Here is a 22,823-nt window from a genome sequence, read left to right on the forward strand (position 1 = left end):
CACATCACTTTCAACCCGAAAATCGAAAAATAGGGCTCTGCATCTCTCTCTTTTTTCCCTAAAAAATTAAAATGTAGGGTTCATGACTGTGATTATTCGAACAATGACATGGTTATTCACAGTATCATTTTAGAGATGTGAAGGTGAATAATGGACTTAACGTTGATGAATCAATGAGAAAGTTACTGGTATGTTTTGTCAAATTCTGAGCAAATAGTAGAAAGAGTGGAGGGAATAAAGTTGTGTTTGAAAATTGACTACTTAAAGTTTATCTTAGGATGATTTTTTTTTTTTTTTTTTTTTTTGAAAGAACATCTTAGGATGATTATTATTTGTACTAATTATCAGTTTTGCTGTTGTCTTGAAATGTGTAAAAGTTAAACATGAATTGGGTTTTATCGTTATCGAGTAATTATATGGTTTAGTGTTAAGAATTTGTGTTCATGATCTCAAGGTTTATATGATCAAATTTATAACCAATGCACTTTATGGATGTGTTCCATTATTTATTGTATTTTTGATAAGCTTTAATTTGTTGAACACTTGAACTTGATTTATTTTGTTGGAATATTGGTTGAACATTTTTTAAACGATGCCTATTTTTGTTGAGTACATTTATTTTTTAACTTGTATACGTATTATTTTATATTTATTTTAATATTTTAGTAAGGGGTAAAGCTATATTTTTGTTGAATTTTGAGGTAATTATTTGTTAGGGAAAAATTAGGCCTCCTAATCTTAAAAAACAGGACTTTCTTTTTTGGAGTGGGAAAATTGGGACATTTAATTGTGGAAAAAAGGGTTATTAATTACGACGTAATTAATTTATTTCATAATAGATCCATGACTCCATTAGGTCAATTTTAGCAAGTAGCAAATCTTTACTTTTATATTCATATTTAAAAACTCAAACCGGAAAAGACATATGTCACTACTCACTATCCTATTACACTTCTTTATCTTCTTTTCCGACTCAATATGCCACAAGTCGTCTTATGTTTTTCATTTTTTATTACCTTTATCTTTCTTAACTCTTTTATTAAACACTTCAATTCAACCTTTTCCTCTTCTCTCTTTAATTTTAGCCTCTCCATTTTTTTTCAAGCGTCATATTGAATTAAAGTCCCAAATATTTAATTTCTTTAATCATGTTTTCAGTTACGCATTACACCCTTTAATGATTTAGTGGTTTTGCCTCACTCATCTCTCAATGCAACTTTCTATGAACAACCCGTGCATTGCACGGGCCATCAAGCTAATTATGATTTTTACAGTAGAGTATAATTATAATATAAGTTCACTACTTCACTCGAGTTTATTTATCTCTTTATCTTAATATTATTCTAAATTTATTTTATTAAATTTATAATAATAAATTAACAAAAAAAACTTTACAGCATTGACAGTCCATTAAACTTGGTTAGTGAAGCTAAAAGAAAGGTTGGACCAATAAGTGGCATCATCAACCCCTCTAATTTCCAATTCCACAAGCCACATTTACTCATTGATATTTTTCCTCATGAATCATGGACCCACCTTCCTTTTTAATTTTTTTGAAGTAATGTATTTCACTTTGTTAATTGCCTAGTAATCTACTAATTCTACTTTAAATTATTATTGAAATATTATGTATATGTTTAGGATTAATTTTGATTCTCTCCACCCCTAAAATTCATTATTGGGTCCCAAATCACACTTAAGTTCAACTTTTAATTATAGTTTTTCTCTCTCCAAAGTGATGAAAGTCTATTGGATTAGCTCGTGGACAATTTTAATTTTGTTATAAGTCTTTGTTTTATTTGTTTGTTTTTATACTATTTTCATATCATGGGAACTGTTAAGATTTCCTTTGAAAAGGGCTAATCTTGCCATATCTATTTACATTCACATGCAAAAGTGGTATAATTACACACTTGTGTTTGAATTATTTAAGTATTCTGCCCCAAAACTATTATTCTTAGATCCTCATATATTCTACACTAGTACTCTCAGTCATTTTTTTGGGTAAATAACTAAATATACCGAAATCGTAAGGATTTACTGAAAATACTAGTTAGTTTAGCTGGTAAAATTAAGGATACATAAGATTATATCAAACTCGAAAGCCGAAACTTCTTCTAATGAAAAGGACCTCAATAACAATGACCAAGTTTGGTCCCTTAGGGAAATTATGCAAGCTAAGGAGAGATGAAGGGAGAGAAAGAACATGAACAAGAAAGAATTTAATTAGACTACTAAATTACGATCTAACCCTTGGTTATTGAGAGGTTTAATCTCTACATAAATTATGAAGTATTTCCTTCGTTCACAAATAATCTTTCTGTATTCCTATTTTTAAAAAATTGTCAAAAAAAATTCTCATTACTAAAAATGAATAAGTTTTACACTCAATTCATGTGATGTGGACCATTCAACTAACTTTCACTTTTTTCACATTTTCATCTCATCTAGCTAACTTATTTAATATGTGTGTTTAAATCTAACATGAAGATTATTTGTCCGTGGATCTTTTTAGATATAGAGAATCATTCCAATTTGTATGCACTTGATTTTATTTAGTGAATAATTACCTAGTCAATAGAGGCACCGTTAATTTTTTCTTTCTTGAGAATGTGACTTGCAAAGTTGCAATAGTACCAAATTAAGTGCTATTATACTTTTGAATGTATAAGATGCTACCTATCTAAATGACTACATTTCACCTTTTGAAAAATTTGCCACAATATAGATTTTGTCTGTGGATCATATTCCTCAACTAATTTGATATTATCCACCATAAAATTGACCAAGTTAACATAAAACTTTAAACCTTTGATGATGAGATTTTAACCTATGGTCAAGCATTCAAATGATCACGCCTAAGAAAATGTGGCCCTCCAAATTATAAGCACTACTATTTTCACTCATTCTATACATAGTAGAAGTATAACATCATTCATTTGTCACATTTTATACTATCATTACTTATATTGTACGAGTACCTTGAATTTGCTCACACTATCTTAAATTATAATACCCAAGAAAGCAAACACAAAAACATTCCTCCCCCTGTTTTCTGACAGTGACAGACAAGTCCCATCTTTTAGATCCCTTTACACCCATTCATGTTTATACCTATAACCGGATCGAAAGTAGAGATATGTGAAATTTTGCATACACGGGTGTATTGTATACAATATATGTAGTCAAGTCATACAATACAGGTTGTAATAAAAGTCGATTCTGTACGTAAAGAGGTGCGTGACTTGCATACGTAAATAGACCTTTTATGCGTCTTTTGTATGTGAGTTTAGTTATAACGGGATGTATTGTATATGACATACTTTGTAGAGTATTAAGAGTCTAACTTATAAAGGGGTGACTTTATCGTGATTTAACATGAATAAACCATTCATACGTATGTTGTGTGTGAGATCCGGTAGCGAAAAAGGAAGAATGTGTTACTTATAAAAATGACATATTTTTCATGAAATTAGAAATACAAAAAAGGCGCCGTTTTTGGATAGACTTTGTCGGAGGGTCCTCGGAGAAGCTTTTGACCCACCAAAGATCTCCCCAGAAATTGATCTTTGACAACTTTGAAATAGTGCTTAGTTTCCTAATTTCCCTCAAAATTTGGCACTTTGTATTTTTGTATAATAATATATAAATCTATTATCCTTATTCTTGAAATTATGGTGTAAAGTAAGTCTACTCTATAGTCGGCTTACTATTAAATTTACTAATCATATTATAGCATGTCACTATGCATCAATTAGCTTTTGCTTAGACTCTGCTTTTTCTTATTCCTCTTCACGTTACTCCCTTTTTGGTTTACTTTATGTTTTTTTTTTTTTTAATTTTCATTTGGTTAACATGATAATTCAGATGAAGGCATGAAGTTACTTTTTGGATGATTTAAAATATTAAAAAAACCTTAATGTTATGATAATTTTCATACCAATTAGAGGGTGAATTTTCTTACCTAATCCTTTACGAGCGAGTAATATTTCTTGCAAGAGTTTTTACTTTTTGTAGTCAACTATGAGAAGTATTTAATGTTTTGAGTAGTAGTAATATAATACCGGATCATGGATATGAATTATTGAAATTACGCGTGGTTTATACTTTGTAACCAACTAAATCACTCTTTACATGTTATGCATCCTTAATTTTATGATGTTACGATGATATAATTGATCCCTCTATAACCGGGGATACATTTGTACAGCGATACATTTTTATTTTAGAGCGATTGTTAAATACAGTATTTTTTAGTTGTTGTACTTGTTAATTTGTTATACATCTGAATATCTGATATACTGATACATTCAAGAACTTCCTGTGCAACTTAATTCTCTTGTTTTAGTGAATTATAATACTGTAATTATCAAATTTATTCACTAAAAATCAGATACAAATTGTAAAAAGAATGTTGTTGCAGAGAAAAAGAAGGCAGCTTTTTTGAAAAAGCCTTTCAAATTCACCACCAAAATGCTCCTTTTGCTTTGGCATAATAACATATGGAATTGTCATCATATTAACCACTCTCTCTCTCTCTTTCTCTTTCTCATTCTCTCTCCTCCCACGCTCAAGGCCCCTCTTTCAATCACGCCCACAACTAAACATTATTCTCACTTACCATTTTTCTACTCATATTAATCTTCTTCTTCACTCTACCAAAATTCCTAAACTAAATATTCTTCTTCTTCTTTCAAACATGAAAATACCCTCCTTATACTTTTTCAATTTCTCTATTCTATGTATTACATTATCATTTACATTTACTTGTCGATCATCTCTTGCTAGTACTCCATTAACCGACGCCGAATCGTTGTTAGCCTTTAAGAAATCCATAGACAATGATCCTAGTAAAGTCTTTGAAACTTGGCAAATGAGCAAGAAAACTCCTCTTTGTACTTGGCAAGGTGTTAACTGCTCATCTGATGGTCGAGTTTCGCAACTCGACCTCAGTTGGCGTTTCCTTGAAGGGAATATCACATTTGATGCTTTAACATCTTTAGACATGTTGGTGTCTTTAGACTTGTCTGGGAATTCTTTTGTTATTAACTCCTCTTCCCTCCTTCATCTTCCGCCTTCGATCGAGCAGCTCCTGCTGTCGTCGTCTGGCCTGCGGGGAGCTCTTCCTGTCAATTTACTCACGCTGTACCCAAATCTAAATACGGTCGATCTTTCGGGTAATAATCTGACTGGTTTACTGTCAAAAGATTTTCTGAGTTCAACCTCTAGCAGTAGTAGTATCAGTAAACTGCAGGTTCTTGACCTGTCTGCTAACAGAATTTCAGGGCCGCTTCCATTTTTCGAGGCCATTTCTGCTAATTCCTGCACTAATCTTCAGACTCTGAATCTGTCCATGAATCAGTTCAGTGGAAAAATTTCTCCCTTTTTAGGTAGTCTGCCAAGTATACAGGTAATCGACCTGTCTCATAACTATCTTGCAGATTCAATTCCTGCAGAAGTATGGCAGGCCTGTGGGTCCCTTACAGAGCTGCATATTGCCTACAACAATCTATCAGGTGCTGTTCCTGCTGGTTCTCTGTCATCCTGTAAGTGGCTTCAGATTCTGGACCTGTCAAACAACAACCTGTCAGGGCCGTTCCCGGGACAGGCGTTGTCAGGACTGCAGTCTCTGGACACACTGGTGATGAGCAACAACGTGATTTCGGGTTCTTTTCCGGGGACTATATCGTCGTGTGCAGCACTGAGGGTAGTGGACTTTAGCTCTAACAGGCTGTCTGGAGCGATCCCGCCTGATTTGTGTGCAGGAAATTCTTCTCTGGAGGAGCTTAGGCTGCCTGATAATCTAATAGCAGGCAGAATACCGCCAGAGTTGGCTAAATGCTCGAGTCTGAAGACGGTGGATTTTAGCTTGAATTATCTGAATGGGACTATTCCTGGGGAGATTAGTAAGATGGAAAATCTTGAACAGTTTTTTGCGTGGTATAATGGGTTGGAAGGCGAAATCCCACCAGAAATCGGGCAATGTAGTAAGCTGAAGGATCTTATACTGAATAATAATCGTCTAAGCGGAGAGATTCCGAAGGAGTTGTTCAATATCACTAACTTGGAGTGGGTTTCTCTGACATCAAATCAGCTCACAGGGCATATCCCAAAAGAATTTGGGCTATTGCAGAGGCTTGCTGTTTTGCAGCTTGGAAATAATTTCTTTACAGGAGAAATTCCTACAGAATTGGCAAACTGTAGGACTTTAGTTTGGCTTGATTTGAATAGCAATAATCTCACTGGTGAAATCCCACCTAGGCTAGGAAGACAGCCAGGAAGTCCCAAATTATATGGGATTTTATCAGGAAACACTTTGGTGTTTGTGAGGAATGTTGGCAATACTTGCAAAGGTGTTGGTGGGCTGCTCGAGTTTGCGGGGATTCGACCTGAGAGGCTGCTTCAAGTACCATCCCTGAAGAACTGTGATTTTACTAGATTGTACTCGGGGGCGATCCTGAGTTTGTTTACTCAGTATCAAACTTTGGAGTATCTTGATCTTTCTTATAACCAACTTCATGGGAAAATTCCTGATGAGTTAGGGGATATGGTGGCATTACAAGTGCTTGAGATTTCCCACAATCAGTTGTCAGGGGAAATTCCTGCAAGTCTTGGGAATCTGAAGAATATGGGTGTTTTTGATGCATCTTATAACAGGCTGCAGGGTGAAATTCCTGATTCATTTTCCAATCTGTCATTTTTGGTGCAAATCGATTTGTCGAATAATCAGTTGACAGGACAAATTCCGCAGAGAGGGCAGCTTAGTACACTTCCAGCTACTCAGTATGCAAATAATCCTGGCCTTTGTGGGGTGCCTTTGCCTGAATGCAAGGATGTAAATGCAGGGAGTACGCCGGTGGAGGATGATACAGGAAGAGATAAAGGGCGGTCATCTAAATCGTCGTTGACTAACAGCATTGTTATAGGATTGTTGGTTGCGATTGCAACTGTGTGCATTTTGATTGTGTCAGCTATTGCAATACGAGTGAAGAAGAAAGAAAAAGAGGATGCTAAGATGCTGCATAGTTTACAGGCAGCACATGCCGCGACAACATGGAAGATAGAAAAAGAGAGGGAACCATTGAGCATTAATGTGGCTACTTTTCAGAGGCAGCTAAGAAAGCTGAAGTTCTCTCAGCTTATTGAGGCTACTAATGGGTTTTCAGCGGCGAGTATGATAGGGCATGGAGGATTTGGGGAGGTCTTTAAGGCGACGTTGAAGGATGGATCAAGTGTTGCAATCAAGAAGTTAATAAGGCTTAGTCATCAAGGTGATAGGGAGTTTATGGCCGAGATGGAAACTCTAGGGAAGATCAAGCATAAGAATCTAGTCCCACTCTTAGGATACTGTAAGGTCGGAGAAGAGAGACTTCTTGTGTACGAATTCATGGAGTATGGTAGTTTGGAAGACATGCTTCATGGGAGAGAAAGAGGGAAAGATCGGAGGATCCTTACATGGGAAGAGAGGAAGAAGATAGCGAGAGGAGCAGCTAAGGGACTCTGCTTCCTTCACCACAACTGCATTCCACATATTATACACCGCGATATGAAGTCTAGCAATGTCCTGTTAGACCATGAAATGGAGTCTAGAGTGTCTGATTTTGGGATGGCAAGGCTCATAAGTGCCCTGGATACTCATTTGAGTGTTAGTTCATTGGCCGGGACTCCAGGGTATGTTCCACCTGAGTACTATCAGAGCTTCCGATGCACTGCAAAGGGTGATGTCTACTCATTTGGGGTTGTCTTGCTAGAGCTCCTAACAGGGAAGAGGCCAACTGATAAAGAGGATTTCGGAGACACCAACTTGGTAGGATGGGTTAAAATGAAAGTCAGAGAAGGCAAAGGACCTGAAGTAATTGATTCAGAGTTGCTGTCAGTTACAAAAAAATCAATTGAGGCAGATGCAGAGGAAATGAAGGAGATGGTGAGATACCTCGACATCACGATGAGATGTGTTGATGATTTCCCTTCCAGACGGCCTAATATGTTGCAGGTCGTCGCCTTGTTGAGGGAGCTGGTGCCTGGTTCATCAAGCTCCAGCAATAGTAGCTAATAAAAATTTTCAGATTTCAGCATAAAAATTCTTCTGTTTGTTATGAAGAGTGTTTTTTGTATTCATATACTTGTATAAGCTTGCAAAATTCTCTCTAAGATTTTATCTCCTACTGCTTGATGATCATAAGTTTAAGTATAAAATGTGTTTGGATTGCTAGACTTAGATGATATAAGTCTGTAAATCATGCACTTGATTCCAAGGTGCGAAATCTGACAATGTATGTACATATAATGTAAGATCAACAGATGATGTTGTATAAAGAATGTCAATTACTTAATTAATTTTAACTCTTTTTGCTCCATTAAGCAGTAATTATAGAAGAAAATGTTATATTTACTTTGAGGTCCATTGTTATCATGTAACAAGACTAACATTCATAAATAGGAGTAAGTAATATGCAACACTAATATGAAGGTGTTCGGCTGCTGTGTAGTGCTCCCCTCCACGTACCGGGATTAACAAAAAAAATAACGTTGGTGCAGGAAGCATTGGCGAGCAAAGGAGGCATGGTGTAGTTTTATTTGAGATAATGATTTGTCTTGGGTTAGGCTGCTAGGCACACATTGCTGTTATTTGGTTTTCAAATTAGACGGACTTTCCAAAACATCATCATGGAAAAGCTCGAGTAAATTCATAGGTAATAGGTAGGAAAGATTATTAGACCGTCTGATTCCACAATACTTACTACTTTGTTAGAAAAGGTACAACATCTGCATCCCTTATATTAGCGTTAATCATAAGAATTTCCTAAAATTTTACGCGCTAATACATTTGGAGAGAGGTTTCATGGAAAGAATTGAAATTAGAAGTACATTTGAGGCTTTGAGCCAAGTTAATAATGTTTAAAGGCACTTTAAATTGATAGAGAGAATAGTGATAGTGATTAGTGAAACATAATGGGTTGAAGGCGTGGAGAGCCAAAGGGTCAAAATAAATCTATAAAAGAGTAAAAAGTTGATATCAAAAATCATTAAGGTAGGGTCACACCCTAATTTATCATTTTGATTGACAGCTTAACATCTTCACTAAGCTTCTTTTTACCTGGCTTAATTATTGGCCAAGTCTATAGCTACTAATCACGTATTTATCATACTATTAAAAAAAAAAAAAAAAAAATCACATTCTTCATTACTGTAAAAGCGTAAACTGTAATAATAAAAAAAGTTGAGTAAGAACTAACACTACTAGTATGTTTTACAAATCTGTTGAAAGATAAATTATACTACCTCTGGTCCAATTTACTCGCAACAAACGAATATTTTATGTCTCACAAATAATACCCCTTTGTTGCGAGTAAATTGGATCAGAGGTAGTATGTCAACTAGAATATCAATACATTATCATACGAAGTACAACTTCACTAGCTTAAACATTGCGTTTAAAAAAAAATAAATTAAAAAAAAAAAAAAACATCTTATAACAATTTTTGATTGGTTAGCTTTCAATATTGGAATTTTTTGACCTTTTTTCGCCAGGAAATAAAAATTGCCGAAATGTTTACCATGGTCTCTAATACCCTCAGAGAGTCCAATTGGGTGGGTGGAACTATCCAATTTGTCTTAAAACGGTCAATTTACCCGTTCCAAACTTGCACCGATTTCGTGAACGGAAGCCTACCACAGACATTTTTGACAATATATAATGGTCATATATGGTTCCAAACGTCATTATATGACCCTAAGATGTATCCCCTAGGGTCTCAAGACTTTTCGCCACCAGGCTCCGTAACCTCGAAAATTCCTCAAAAAGCGTGGATAGCCTTCAATAATTTTGGAATTTTTTGACCTTTTTTCGCCCAGAAATAAAAATTGTCTAGATGTTTACCATGGTCTTTAATATCCTTCGGGATTCCAATTGGGTGGGTGGAACCATCCAATTTGACTTAAACGGACAATTTACCCGTTCCAAACTTGCACCGATTTCATGAAATAAAGCCTACCACGGACATTTTTGACAACATATAATGGTCATATATGGTTCCAAACGTCATTACATGACCCTAAGATGTATCCCCTAGGGTCTTAAAGTTTCAAGACTTTTCGCCACCAGGCCCCGTAACCTCAAAAAATCATCAAAAAACGAAGATAATAGCCTTTAATTTTGGAATTTTTTGACCATTTTTCGCCCGGAAATAAAAATTTCCGAGATGTTTACCATGGTTCCTAATACACTTTGGGAGTCCAATTGGGTGGGTGGAACCATCCAATTTGCCTTAAAACGGTCAATTTACCCGTTCCAAACTTGCACCTATTTCGTGAACTAAAACCTACCACGGACATTTTTGACAACATATAATGGTCATATATGGTTCCAAACGTCATTACATGACCCTAAGATGTATCCCCTAGGGTCTCAAGACTTTTCGCCACCAGGCCCCGTAACCTCAAAAAATCATCAAAAAGCGAGGATAATAGCCTTCAATTTTGGAATTTTTTTACCTTTTTTCGCCCATAAATAAATATTGTTCAGATGTTTATCATGGTCCCTAATACCCTCTGTTAGTCCAATTGGGTGGGTGGAACCATCAAATTTTCCTTAAAACGATCAATTTACCCGTTCTAAACTTTCACCGATTTCGTGAACTGAAGCCTACCACGGACATTTTTGACAATATATAAAGGTCATATATGGTTTCAAACGTCATTATATGACGCTAATATGTATCCCATAGGGTCTCAAAACTTTTCACCACCGGGCCCGTGACCTCAAAAATTTCTTCAAAAAGCGTGGATTATAACCTTCACTTTTGGAATTATTAGACTTCTTTTCGCCCGGGAACAAAGATAGTCGAGATGTCTACCATGGTTCGTAATACACTCTGGGAGTCCAATTGGGTGGGTGGAACCATCCAATTTGCCTTAAAACGGTCAATTTACCCATTCCAAACTTGCACCGATTTCGTGAACTGAAGCCTACCACGGACATTTTTGACAACATATAATGGACATATATGGTTCCTAAAGTTATTATATATATAACCTTAAAATGTATTCCCTAGGGTCTCTAGACTTTTCGCCACCAGGCCCCGTAACCTCAAAAAATCCTCAATAAACGTGGATAATAAGCCTTCAATTTTAGAATTTTTTGACCTTTTTACGCCCGAATATAAAAATTGTCGAGATGTTTACCATGATCCCTAATACCCTACAAGAGTCCAATTTGGTGGGTAAAACAATCTAATTTGCCTTAAAACGAACAATTTACTCGTTTCAAACTTGCACCGATTTCGTGAACTGAAGCCTACCACAGACATGTTTGACAATATATAGGTCAAATATGGTTCCAAACGTGATTATATGACTCAAAGATGTACCCCTAGGGTCTCAAGAATTTTCGCCACCAGGCCCCGTAACCTCAAAGAATCCTCAAAAAGCGTGGATAATAGTTTTCAATTTTTGAATTTTTTGACCTTTTTTCGCTCGAAAATAAAAATTGTCGAGATGTTTACCATGGTCCTTAATACCCTCCGGGAGTCCAATTGGGTGGGTGGAACCATCCAATTTGCCTTAAAACGGTCAATTTACTTGTTCCAAACTTGCACAGATTTCGTGAACAAAAGCCTACCATGGACATTTTTGATAACATATAACGGTCATATATGGTTCCAAATGTCATTATATGACCCTAAGATATATCCCCTAGGGTCTCAAGAGTTTTCGCCATCAGGCCCCGTAACCTCAAAAAATCCTCCAAAAGCGTGGATAATAACCTTCAATTTTGGAATTTTTTTGACTAGAAATAAAAATTGCTGAGATATTTACCATGGTCCCTAATACCCTCCGGGAATCCGATTGGGTGGGTGGAACCATCCAATTTGCCTTAAAACGATCAATTTACCCGTTTCAAACTTGCACCGATTTCCAAAACAGAAGCCTACCACAAACATTTTTGACAACATATAATGGTCTTATATGGTTCCAAACGTCATTATATAACCCTAAAATGTATCCCCTAGGGTCTTAAAACTTTTCGCCACCGGGCCCCGTAATTTAAAAAACTCCTCAAAAAGCGTGGATAAATAGCCTTTAATTTTAAAAGTTTTTAACCTTTTTTTTCCCCGGATTTAAAAATTGCTGAGATGTTTACCATGGTCCCAAATACCCTCCAGAACTCCGATTGGGTGGGAGGAACTATCCAATTTGTCTTAAAACGATCAATTTAGCAGTTCCAAACTTGCACCGATTTCGTAAACTGAAGCCTACCACGGACATTTTTGACAACATATAATGGTCATATATGGTTCCAAAGGTCAATATATGACCCTAAGAGGTATCCCCTAGGGTCTCAAGACTTTTCGCCACCGTGCCCCGTAACCTTAAAAAATCCTCAAAAAGCGTGGATAATAGCCTTCAATTTTGGAATTTTTTAACCTTTTTTAACTCGGAAAAAAAATTGTTGAAATATTTACCATGGTCCCTAATACCCTCCGGAGATTTGGTGGGTGGAACCATCCAATTTATCTAAAAACGATCAATTAACCCGTTCCAAACTTGCACCGATTTCGTAAACTGAAGCCTACTACCACAGACATTTTTGACAGCATATAATGGTCATATATGGTTCCAAACTTCATTATATGACCCTAAGATGTATCCCATAGGGTCTCGAGACTTTTTACCACCGGGCCCCATAACCTAAAAAATTCCTCAAAAAGCGTGGATAATAGCCTTCAATTTTGGAATTTTTGACCTTTTTTGGCCCGTAAATAAAAATTTCCGAGATGTTTACCATAGTCTCTAACATCCTCCGGGAGTCCAATTGGGTGGGTGGAACCATCCAATTTGCTTTAAAACGATCAATTTACACGTTCCAAACTTGCACCGATTTCATGAACTGAATCCTACCACATACATTTTTGACAACATATAATGGTCACACATGGTTCCAAACGTCATTATAGGACCCTAATATGTATCTCCGAGGGTCTCAAGACTTTTCGCAACCACGCCCCGTGATCTCAAAAAAAAAATTAATAAACGTGGATAATAGCCTTTATTTTTGGAATTTTTTCTCCTTTTTTCGCCCGAAAATAAAAATTGATGAGATATTTACCATGGTCCCTAATACCCTCTGGGAGTCTAATTGGGTGGGTTGCACCATCCAATTAGCCTTAAAACGATCAATTTACCCATTCTAAACTTTCACTGATTTCGTAAACTGAAGTCTACCACGGACATTTTTGACAATATATAAAGGTCATATGTGGTTCCAAACGTCATCATATGACCCTAATATGTATCCCATAGGGTCTCAAGACTTTTTGCCACCGTACCTCGTAGCCTTCAATTTTGGAATATTATGACTTTTTTTCCGCCCAAAAATTAAAATTGCCGAGATGTTTACCATGATTCCTAATACACTCCGTGAGTCCAATAAGGTGGGTACGGTGGAACCATCCAATTTGCCTTAAAACGTTCAATTTATCCGTTCCAGATCACTTGCACCAATTTTGTGAACTGAAGCCTACCATGAACATTTTTGACAACATATAATGGTCATATATGGCTCCTAACGTCATTATATGACCCTAAGATGTATCCTCTAGGGTCACAAGATTTTTCGCCACTAGGTCCCGTAACCTACAAAAATCCTTAAAAAGCGTGGATAGCTTTCAATTTTTGAATTTTATGACCTTTTTTGGCCTGCAACTAAAAATTGCTGTGAAGTTTACCATGGTCCCTAATACCCTCCGGGAGTCCGGTTGGGTAGGTGGAACCATCCAATTTGCCTTAAGACGATGAATTTACCCGTTCCAAACTTGCACCGATTTCGTGAACTGAAGTCTACCACGGACATTTTTGACAACATATAATGGTCATATATGGTTCCAAACCTCATTATATTACCCTAAGATGTATTCCTTAGGGTCTTAAGACTTTTCGCCACTAGGCCTCGTGATCTAAAAAATTATTTTTAAAACGTGGATAATAGCCTTCAATTTTGGAATTTTTTGACTTTTTTCGCCCGGAAATAAAAATTGCCAAAATGTTAACCATGGTTCCTAATACACTCCGAGAGTCCAATTGGGTGGGTGGAACAATCCAATTTGCCTTAAAACGATCAATTTACTCGTTCCAAACTTGCACCGATTTCGTCAACTAAAGCCTACCACGGACATTTTTGACAACATATAATGGTCATATATGGTTCCAAACGTCATTATATAACCCTAAGATGTATGTATCCCCTAGGGTCTCAAGACTTTTCGCCACCGGGCCCCGTAACCTCAAAAAATCCTCAAAAAGCGTGGATAAAAATAGCCTCCAATTTTGGAATTTTTGACCTTTTTTCGCCCGGAATTAAAAATTACCGAGACGTTTACTATGGTTCCTAATACACTCCGGGAGTCCAATAGGGTGAGTGGAACCATCCAATTTGCCTTTAAACGATCAATTTCCCGATTCCAAACTTGCACCGATTTCGTGAACCAAAGCCTACCACGGACATTTTTTACAACATATAATGGTCTTATTATGTGGTTCCAAACGTCATTATATAACCCTAAGATGTATCCCCTAGGGTCTCAAAACTTTTCGCCACCGGGCCCCGTAACCTAAAAAATTCCTCAAAAAGCATGGATAATAACCTTCAATTTTGGAATTTATTGACCTTTTTTCGCCCGAAAATTAAAATTACAGAGATTTTTACCATGGTCTCTAACACCCTCCAGGATTCCAATTGGGTGGGTGGAACTATCCAATTTGCATTAAAACGATCAATTTTCCCGTTCTAAACTTGCACCGATTTCGTGAACCGAAGCCTACCACGGACATTTTTGACAATATATAATGGTCATATATGGTTCTTAACGTCATTATATGACCCTACGATGTATCCCCTAGGGTCAAGACTTTTCGCCACTAGGCCCCATAACCTCAAAAAGCGTGGATAATAGCCTTCTATTTTGGAATTTTTTTACCTTTTTTGGCCCGGAAATAAAAATTGCTGAGATGTTTACCATGGTCTCTAATACCCTCCGTGAGTCCAATTGGGTGGGTGGAACCATCCAATTTGCCTTAAAACGATCAATTTACCCGTTCCAAACTTGCACCGATTTTGTAAACTGAAGCCTACTACCACGGAAATTTTTGACAACATATAATGGTCATATATGGTTCTAAACGTCATTATATGACCCTAAAATGTATCCCCTAGGATCTTAAGACTTTTCGCCATCGGGCCCCGTAACCTAAAAAAATCCTCAAAAAGCGTGGATAAATAGCCTTCAATTTTGGAATTTTTGACCTTTTTTCGCCCGGAATAAAAAATTGCCGAGACGTTTACTATGGTTCCTAATACACTCCGGGAGTCCAATTGGGTGGGTGGAACCATCCAATTTGCATTTAAACGATCAATTTTCCAATTCCAAACTTGCACCGATTTCGTGAACCAAAGCCTACCACGGACATTTTTGACAACATGTAATGGTCTTATTATGTGGTTCCAAACGTCATTATATGACCCTAAGATGTATCTCCTAGGGTCTCAAAACTTTTCGCCACCGAGCCCCGTAACCTAAAAAATTCCTCAAAAAGCATGGATAATAGGCTTCAATTTTGGAATTTATTGACCTTTTTTCGCCCGAAAATTAAAATTACAGAGATTTTTACCATGGTCTCTAACACCCTCCGAGAGTCCAATTGGGTGGGTGGAACCATCCAATTTGTCTTAAAACGATTAAATTTCCCGTTCTAAACTTGCACCGATTTCATGAACCGAAGCCTAGCACGGACATTTTTTACAACATATAATGGTCATATATGGTTCCTAACGTCATTATATGACCCTACGATGTATCCCCTAGGGTCTTAAGACTTTTCGCCACTGAGCTCCGTAACCTCAAAAAATCCTTAAAAAGCGTGGATAATAGCCTTCTATTTTGGAACTTTTTTTACCTTTTTTGGCCCGGAAATGAAAATTGCTGAGATGTTTACCATGGTCCCTAATACCCTCCGGGAGTCCTACTGGGTGGGTGGAACAATCCAATTTCCCTTAAAACGATCAATTTACCCGTTCCAAACTTGAACCGATTTCGTAAACTGAAGCCTACTACCACGAAAATTTTTGACAACATATAATGGTCTTATATGGTTCCAAACGTCATTATATGACCCTAAGATGTATCCCCTAGGGTCTCAAGTCTTTTCGCCACTGGGCCCCGTAACCTAAAAAATTCCTCAAAAGCGTGGATAATAGTGAAATTTTCTCTACGAAGGCGGATGCACGATGCTCCGTGCATCCGTTTTCTCTTAAAAAAGGCGGAATAAATATTTCGTTGTTCAGTAAAGAACATACATTTGTTTTGTAAAGAACATATAGCTATTTCACAAAGAACATCACATATAGCTGTATTTAGAGGTGGCCAGTGGGCCGGGTTGGACCCAGCCCACCCTGACCCGCACGGCTGGTGGGTCAAATGGGTCCAGCCCGGATCCGACTCGGCACAACCCGGCACAACCCGTTTGAAAAGGTGGGTGCGTCATGGGTCCAAAAATTCTAGGCCAGCCCATTTCGACCCAGCCCATTTTGACCCACATGATTCGGCCCAACTCGTTCAACCCATTTCGACCCACGTGATTCGACCCACCCAACCCACGAACCCACCCAACCCGACCCATCACGCACGGCCCACCCAACCCACCAACCCGCACAACCCGCCAGCCCACCCAACCCGCCAACCCGCACAACCCGCCAACCCGCCCAACCCGCCAACCCGCACAACCCGCACAACCCGCCCAACCCGCCAACCCGCACAACCCGCACAACCCGCACAACCCGCCCAACCCGCCTAGCCTAACAGCCATATTCCAAATAATTTTCAAAACTAACGGCTACTTTTTTTTTGAATTTGATGAAGAATGTTAACGGCTAGTTTTTTTGTATTGTATGATCATCCCCTCAATTTTTCCTATAAATACCAATTCCATTTCATTGAAATTTCCACACAACTCAAGCTTTCTTTCTCTCTTACTCAAAAATTCTTAATTGTTCTCAAATTCTCAAGTGTTATTTAGTGTTATATAGAGTTTTATTTTTGTTAAAAAAAAATCTCCTTACTATTATTATTAGTATTCTTAAGATTCTAAAAAAAAAAAAAAAAAAAAAGTTCTTCTCCATATTATAATTAGTAATCATAAAAAAAAAAAATGGGCTCAAGAGGAGGAATGGGAAGGAGTCAAAGTGGTGGTCGAAGTGGTGGCCAAAGGAGTGGTGGTGCAAATTTTTCGTATGAAATTAATACGGAAAATTTAAACCAATTTGTCAATGAATATGGAGATTATGGTTTAGGAGATGGGCAAAATATTCAAACGTCTCCACCACAACATTTCTCCCACCAATCATCGAGTTCAACTATGCCACCTCCATCACAACCAACATCTCAACCTTCATCTCAAGGTAATTTCTAATTTAATTTTTATTGTTATGAATATTTGAAAAAAACTATTATTAATGATTATAAAGTTCGTTTAGTTCCAATTTTCTATGATTTATAATTACCATGAAAAATGCGTTTAAATAATTATAATTAAAATATTTAAAATTTAAAAGCTTATTTTCATGAATAGCGTTTAAAAATTAATTTCAATAATTTGATTTATGAAAGGTGGTGGCGGTGAAAGTAGAGGTCGAGGACACACTTCTTGGGTGTGGAAACATTTTGACGGTGTTGACGTCACACCCCCGGGATGGCAACCCGGTCAACCAAAGAGGTTCACGTATACATGCCTAGTTTGCAAGGCGCTAGGTGCAAATGACAAGTCATATAGTTGGAAAACGGGAGATGGAACCGGAACCTTTAGTCGGCATTTGCAAAATAAACACGACTTGTTCGAAAATGGCCCCCGTCCTTCGGGGGGTAAGTTGCCCGTCCAAACACAATTGGGTGGATACATGAGCCATCTACCAGGCGGAGGTACACCTTTCCATTATAATAAAGATAGAATGATTGATGAAATGAGTACTTTAGTTATTGCTAATGAATACCCTTTTAGTTATGGTGAAAATGCAAATGTTGAGCATTTTAATAAAGTTGCATTACAACCTGCATTTACTCGTGTCCCCCGAAACACCCTAAGACGTTATACACAAACTTCTTATTATAAATATAGGAGTGGTTTGATTGAATTATTTCGTACTTTTGATGGTCGTGTTAGTTTTACAAGTGATACATGGACTTCTAGTATGGGCGAACCTTTTCTTTGCATTACTGCTCATTGGGTGGATGATGATTGGTTTATTCAAAAACGTATACTATGTTTTCAAGCTATGGAAGAAAGGCATACCGGTTTTAACATCAAAGTTCGTATTTTGGATTGTTTAAAAGAATTTCACTTGAATAATAAAGTTTTTTCTTTGTCTCTTGATAATGCAACTGCAAACACAAAGTGTATTGACTATTTGAAAAATGACTCCGAGTTGCATTTGTTGTTGGGTGGTAGTCTCTTGCATGTTAGATGTTGTGCTCATATTTTGAATTTGTCTGTTCAAGAGGGTCTCGCTGAGTTGCAACCATTGCTAAACCCAATTAGAACAGTTATAAAATGGATTAGGATAACTCAGTCAGTTAGACGAAAGTACATAGCTATGTGTAAAGAAAGAGGTCTTAAGAAAAGACAATGGTCTATTGATACCCCTACCCGTTGGAATTCTACTTTCAATTTGTTGAATGATGCTATAAAGTATCGTGATATTTTGACCCAACTTTACAACGAGACTCGTGTTGATCCTACTGAGTTATTAACCGAAAGTCAATGGACTAATGCTTCTTTTGTTCGTGATGTTTTAAATGCTTTTGATAGTGCAACTCATATTTTCTCTTATATCTACGAGCCTAACATTCATTTAGTAGTAATTGAGTGTGTTAAAGTTGTTCACACCATCGAAGAGCATATGAAGATTGATGAACTTCGTCCCGTTCTTGATAGCATGAAACGTAAGTGGCATACTTATTTTAGTGAATTTCCAATTATTTATGGAATTGCTGCTATTCTTGACCCCGGTGTCAAAGCTGAAGGTTTGGAAAATCTTTTAGAATTTTATTATACAAGTTTAGGAATCGATTATGATGTTAGTGAATATATTAACAAATGCAAATCTGTTTTGGGAGACCTTTATGATCATTATGCATCTATTTATGGTTTTGATTTAGCTACACCAACTAATACTAGTACTTCCGATTCTAGATTTGGTTTTCTTGATAAAGTTATGAAAAAAAAACACAAAGCATCTACATCATTCTCATCATCATCTTCTTCAACACTTGCTATTAATGATTATTTGTCATATCAACATGAGACCAACAACAGCTTTCAAATTATAAAATGGTGGCAAGAACATCAAAAAAGTTTTCCTATATTAGCGAGAATTGCAAAAGATATACTTGCAGTTCCCGCTTCATCAGTTGCTTCCGAGTCTGCTTTTAGTGCAGGTAGAAGAGTGTTAGATGAAAAAAGATCTCGCTTAACTCCGGAAAGCATTCAAATTTGTGTTTGTAAGAAAGATTGGGATCAAGCTGAAAGAAGAACTCAAGGTTTAAAGCAAGACGAAGACGATGAAGATGATCCTGTGATGATATTGGAGTCGTCAACGGATGATGCAGCTTCCGGGGATGATGATGCAACAAACATGGGTGGCTAGAAAAGTCTTAATCAGGTACGCTAAGAACTACGTGGGCTTTGATTCTTTCGGGATACGTAGGCAACTTATTTTTCGAAAATTAGAATTTAATTGAAAAATTAAATTTTAATTTTCTAAAGATAGGTCCAAGCCCCCCTTCCTCCCCCAAATTCCAAAATAAGTACAATATAAGAACTACGTTGGCTTTGATTCCTTATTTTGTGATATAAGGATACGTAGGCATCTTAATTAAGAGCAAGTCATCAAATTGTTAATTTTGTAAAAATTAAAACATCACACACCCCATTTAGCCGTTTCACCCACCCGACCCTAACACACGAACCCACCCGACCCTAACACACTAACCCAACTCAACCCAAACCCACCCTTTGACCCACCCTAACCCATGAACCCACCTCGACCCACCCTAACCCACCTCGACCCACCCTTTGACCCACCCTAACCCACGAACCCACCTCGACCCACCCACGACCCGTCTAACCCACGAACCCAGCTCGACCCACCCACGACCCATCTAACCCACGAACCTAACCCTAGTGTGTCCAACTTCTCCGACCCAACCCACGACCCGGCCCACCCTACCTAACGTGTGTCGTGTCGTGTGTCATGAAACCCCAACCCGCGACCCACCTAACCCTAACCCAGCTCGCACGACTCGCACGGTGGACACCTCTAGCTGTATTGTAATGAATATATAGTTGTTTTATAAAGAACATATAACTATTTTGTAAAAAAAAAAACATCCAACTTCATGTTCTTTATATACATCTAAAGAACATTTGTAATATTAATTTAAAACATAATAATTAGAGGTGATCAACTTCGGCCCGGCCTGGCCCGAAAATAAGGTGGGTTAGACAAGCCTAAAAATGCATTTTTAGTTAAAAATCTAAGCTCGGCTCGATAAAAACCCGAAAAGCCCACTACATTTTCCGGGTTTTTAGGACACGAGATATTATGTTAAGGCCCAGTACGACCCGAATTTTTTATCACCTCTAATGATAATATAATGTAATGAATATTATTTTTATTCAATCACCATAATCTAAAGATAAAATTCAAAGAACATTCAAAATAAACAATTAACATATGTCACAAATAAATTACATTATTCTGAAAATCAAAGAACATGAAGATAAAGAACATTATTTAACTAGATGTTATGTTCTTTACAATTTTATAACATGTTCTTTGCACTTTATTAATTGAATGTTCTTTACATTTCTATACGATGTTTTTTACAATTCTATAGTATGTTCTTTTCACTTAAACTAAATGTTCTTTATATTTCTATGGTTCTTTCCGCTTTTTTTTGGAAGAGATGCACCATGTGGATCGTGCACCGCCTGCACGAACCATGCATTAGATAATAGCCTTTAATTTTGGAAATTCTAGACCTTTTTTCCCCCGAAAATTAAAATTGCCAAAATGTTTACCATGGTTCCTAATACACTCCGGGAGTCCAATTGGGTGGGTGGAACCATCCAATTTGCCTTAAAACGATCAATTTTTTCGTTCCAAACTTACACCGATTTCGTGAATTGAAGTCTACCACGGACATTTTTGACAACATATAATGGTCATATATGGTTCCAAACGTCATTATATGACCCTAAGATGTATTCCCTAGGGTCTCAAGACTTTTCGCCACCGGGTCCCGTAACCTCAAAAAATCCTCAAAAAGCATGGATAAATAGTCTTTAATTTTGGAATTTTTTGACCTTTGTTCGTCCGGAAATAAAAATTGTCTAGATGTTAAATATGGTTCCTAATACCCTCTTGTAGTCCAATGGGGTGGGTGGAACCATCCAAATTGCCTTACAACGATCAATTTTCCCGTTTTAAACTTTTACCAATTTCGTGAACTGAAGCCTACCACGGACATTTTTTACAATATATAAAGGTTATATATGGTTCCAAACGTCATTATATGACCCTAATATGTATCCCATAGGGTCTAAAGACTTTTCGCCACTAGGGCCCGGACCTCAAAAAGTCTTCAATTTTGGAATTTCTTGATTTTTTTTCGCCTGGAAATAAAATTTGTCGAGATGTTTACCATGGTTCCTAATACACTCCGGTAGTGTAATTGAGTGGGTGGAACCATCAAATTTATATTAAAACGATCAATTTACCCGTTCCAAACTTGCACCGATTTCATGAACTGAAGCCTACCACGGACATTTTTTACAACATATAATGGTCATATATGGTTCCAAACTTCATTATACGACCCTACGATTTATCCCCTAGGGTCTCAAGACTCTTCGCCACCGGGCCCCGTAACCTTAAAAAATTCTCGAAAAGCGTGGATAAAGCCTTCAAATTTTGGAATTTTTTTACCTTTTTTGGCCCGAAAATAAAAATTGCTGAAATGTTTACTATGGCCCCTAATACCATCCGGGAGTCCGATTGGGTGGGTGGAACCATCCAATTTGCCTTAAAACGATCAATTTTCTCGTTCCAAACTTGCATCGATTTTGTAAACTAAAGCCTACCACACGGACATTTTTTACAACATATAATGGTCTTATATGGTTCCAAACGTCATTATATTACCCTAAAATGTATCCCTTAGGGTCACAGGAATTTTCGCCACTGGGCCTCGGAACTTAAAAAATTCCTCAAAAAGCGTGGATAATAGCCTTCAATTTTGGAATTTTTTAACCAATTTTCGACTGGAAATAAAAAATTTCGAGATTATTACAGTGGTCTCTAATATCCTCCAGGAGTCCAATTGGGTGGGTGCAACCATCCAATTTGACTTAAAACGATCAATTTACCCGTTCCAAACTTGCACCGATTTCATGAACTGAAGCCTACCACGGACATTTTTGACAACATATAATGGTCATATATGGTTCCAAACGTCATTATATGACCCTACGATGTATCCCCTAAGGTCTCAAGACTTTTCGCCACTGGGCCCCATAACCTCAAAAAATCCTCAAAAAAGCGTGGATAATATAGTCTTCTATTTTGGAATTTTTTTACCTTTTTTGGCCCGGGAATAAAAATTGCTGAGATATTTACCATGGTCCTTAATACCCTCCGGGAGTCTGATTGGGTTGGTGGAACCATCTAATTTGCCTTAAAACAATCAATTTACCCGTTCAAAACTTGCACCAAT

The 22,823-nt window shown here is 37.2% G+C and overlaps 1 pseudogene; it reads left to right on the forward strand.

The window, feature by feature from the left end:
• Positions 1-4,554: 4,554 nt before the first annotated feature.
• On the forward strand, positions 4,555-8,357 carry LOC145561413 (serine/threonine-protein kinase BRI1-like 2 pseudogene; annotated as a pseudogene).
• Positions 8,358-22,823: the final 14,466 nt, after the last annotated feature.

The sequence above is a fragment of the Chenopodium album genome, chromosome 1, assembly GCF_948465745.1.
Source record: "Chenopodium album chromosome 1, dcCheAlbu1.1, whole genome shotgun sequence".
NCBI classification, from domain to species: Eukaryota; Viridiplantae; Streptophyta; class Magnoliopsida; order Caryophyllales; family Amaranthaceae; genus Chenopodium; species Chenopodium album.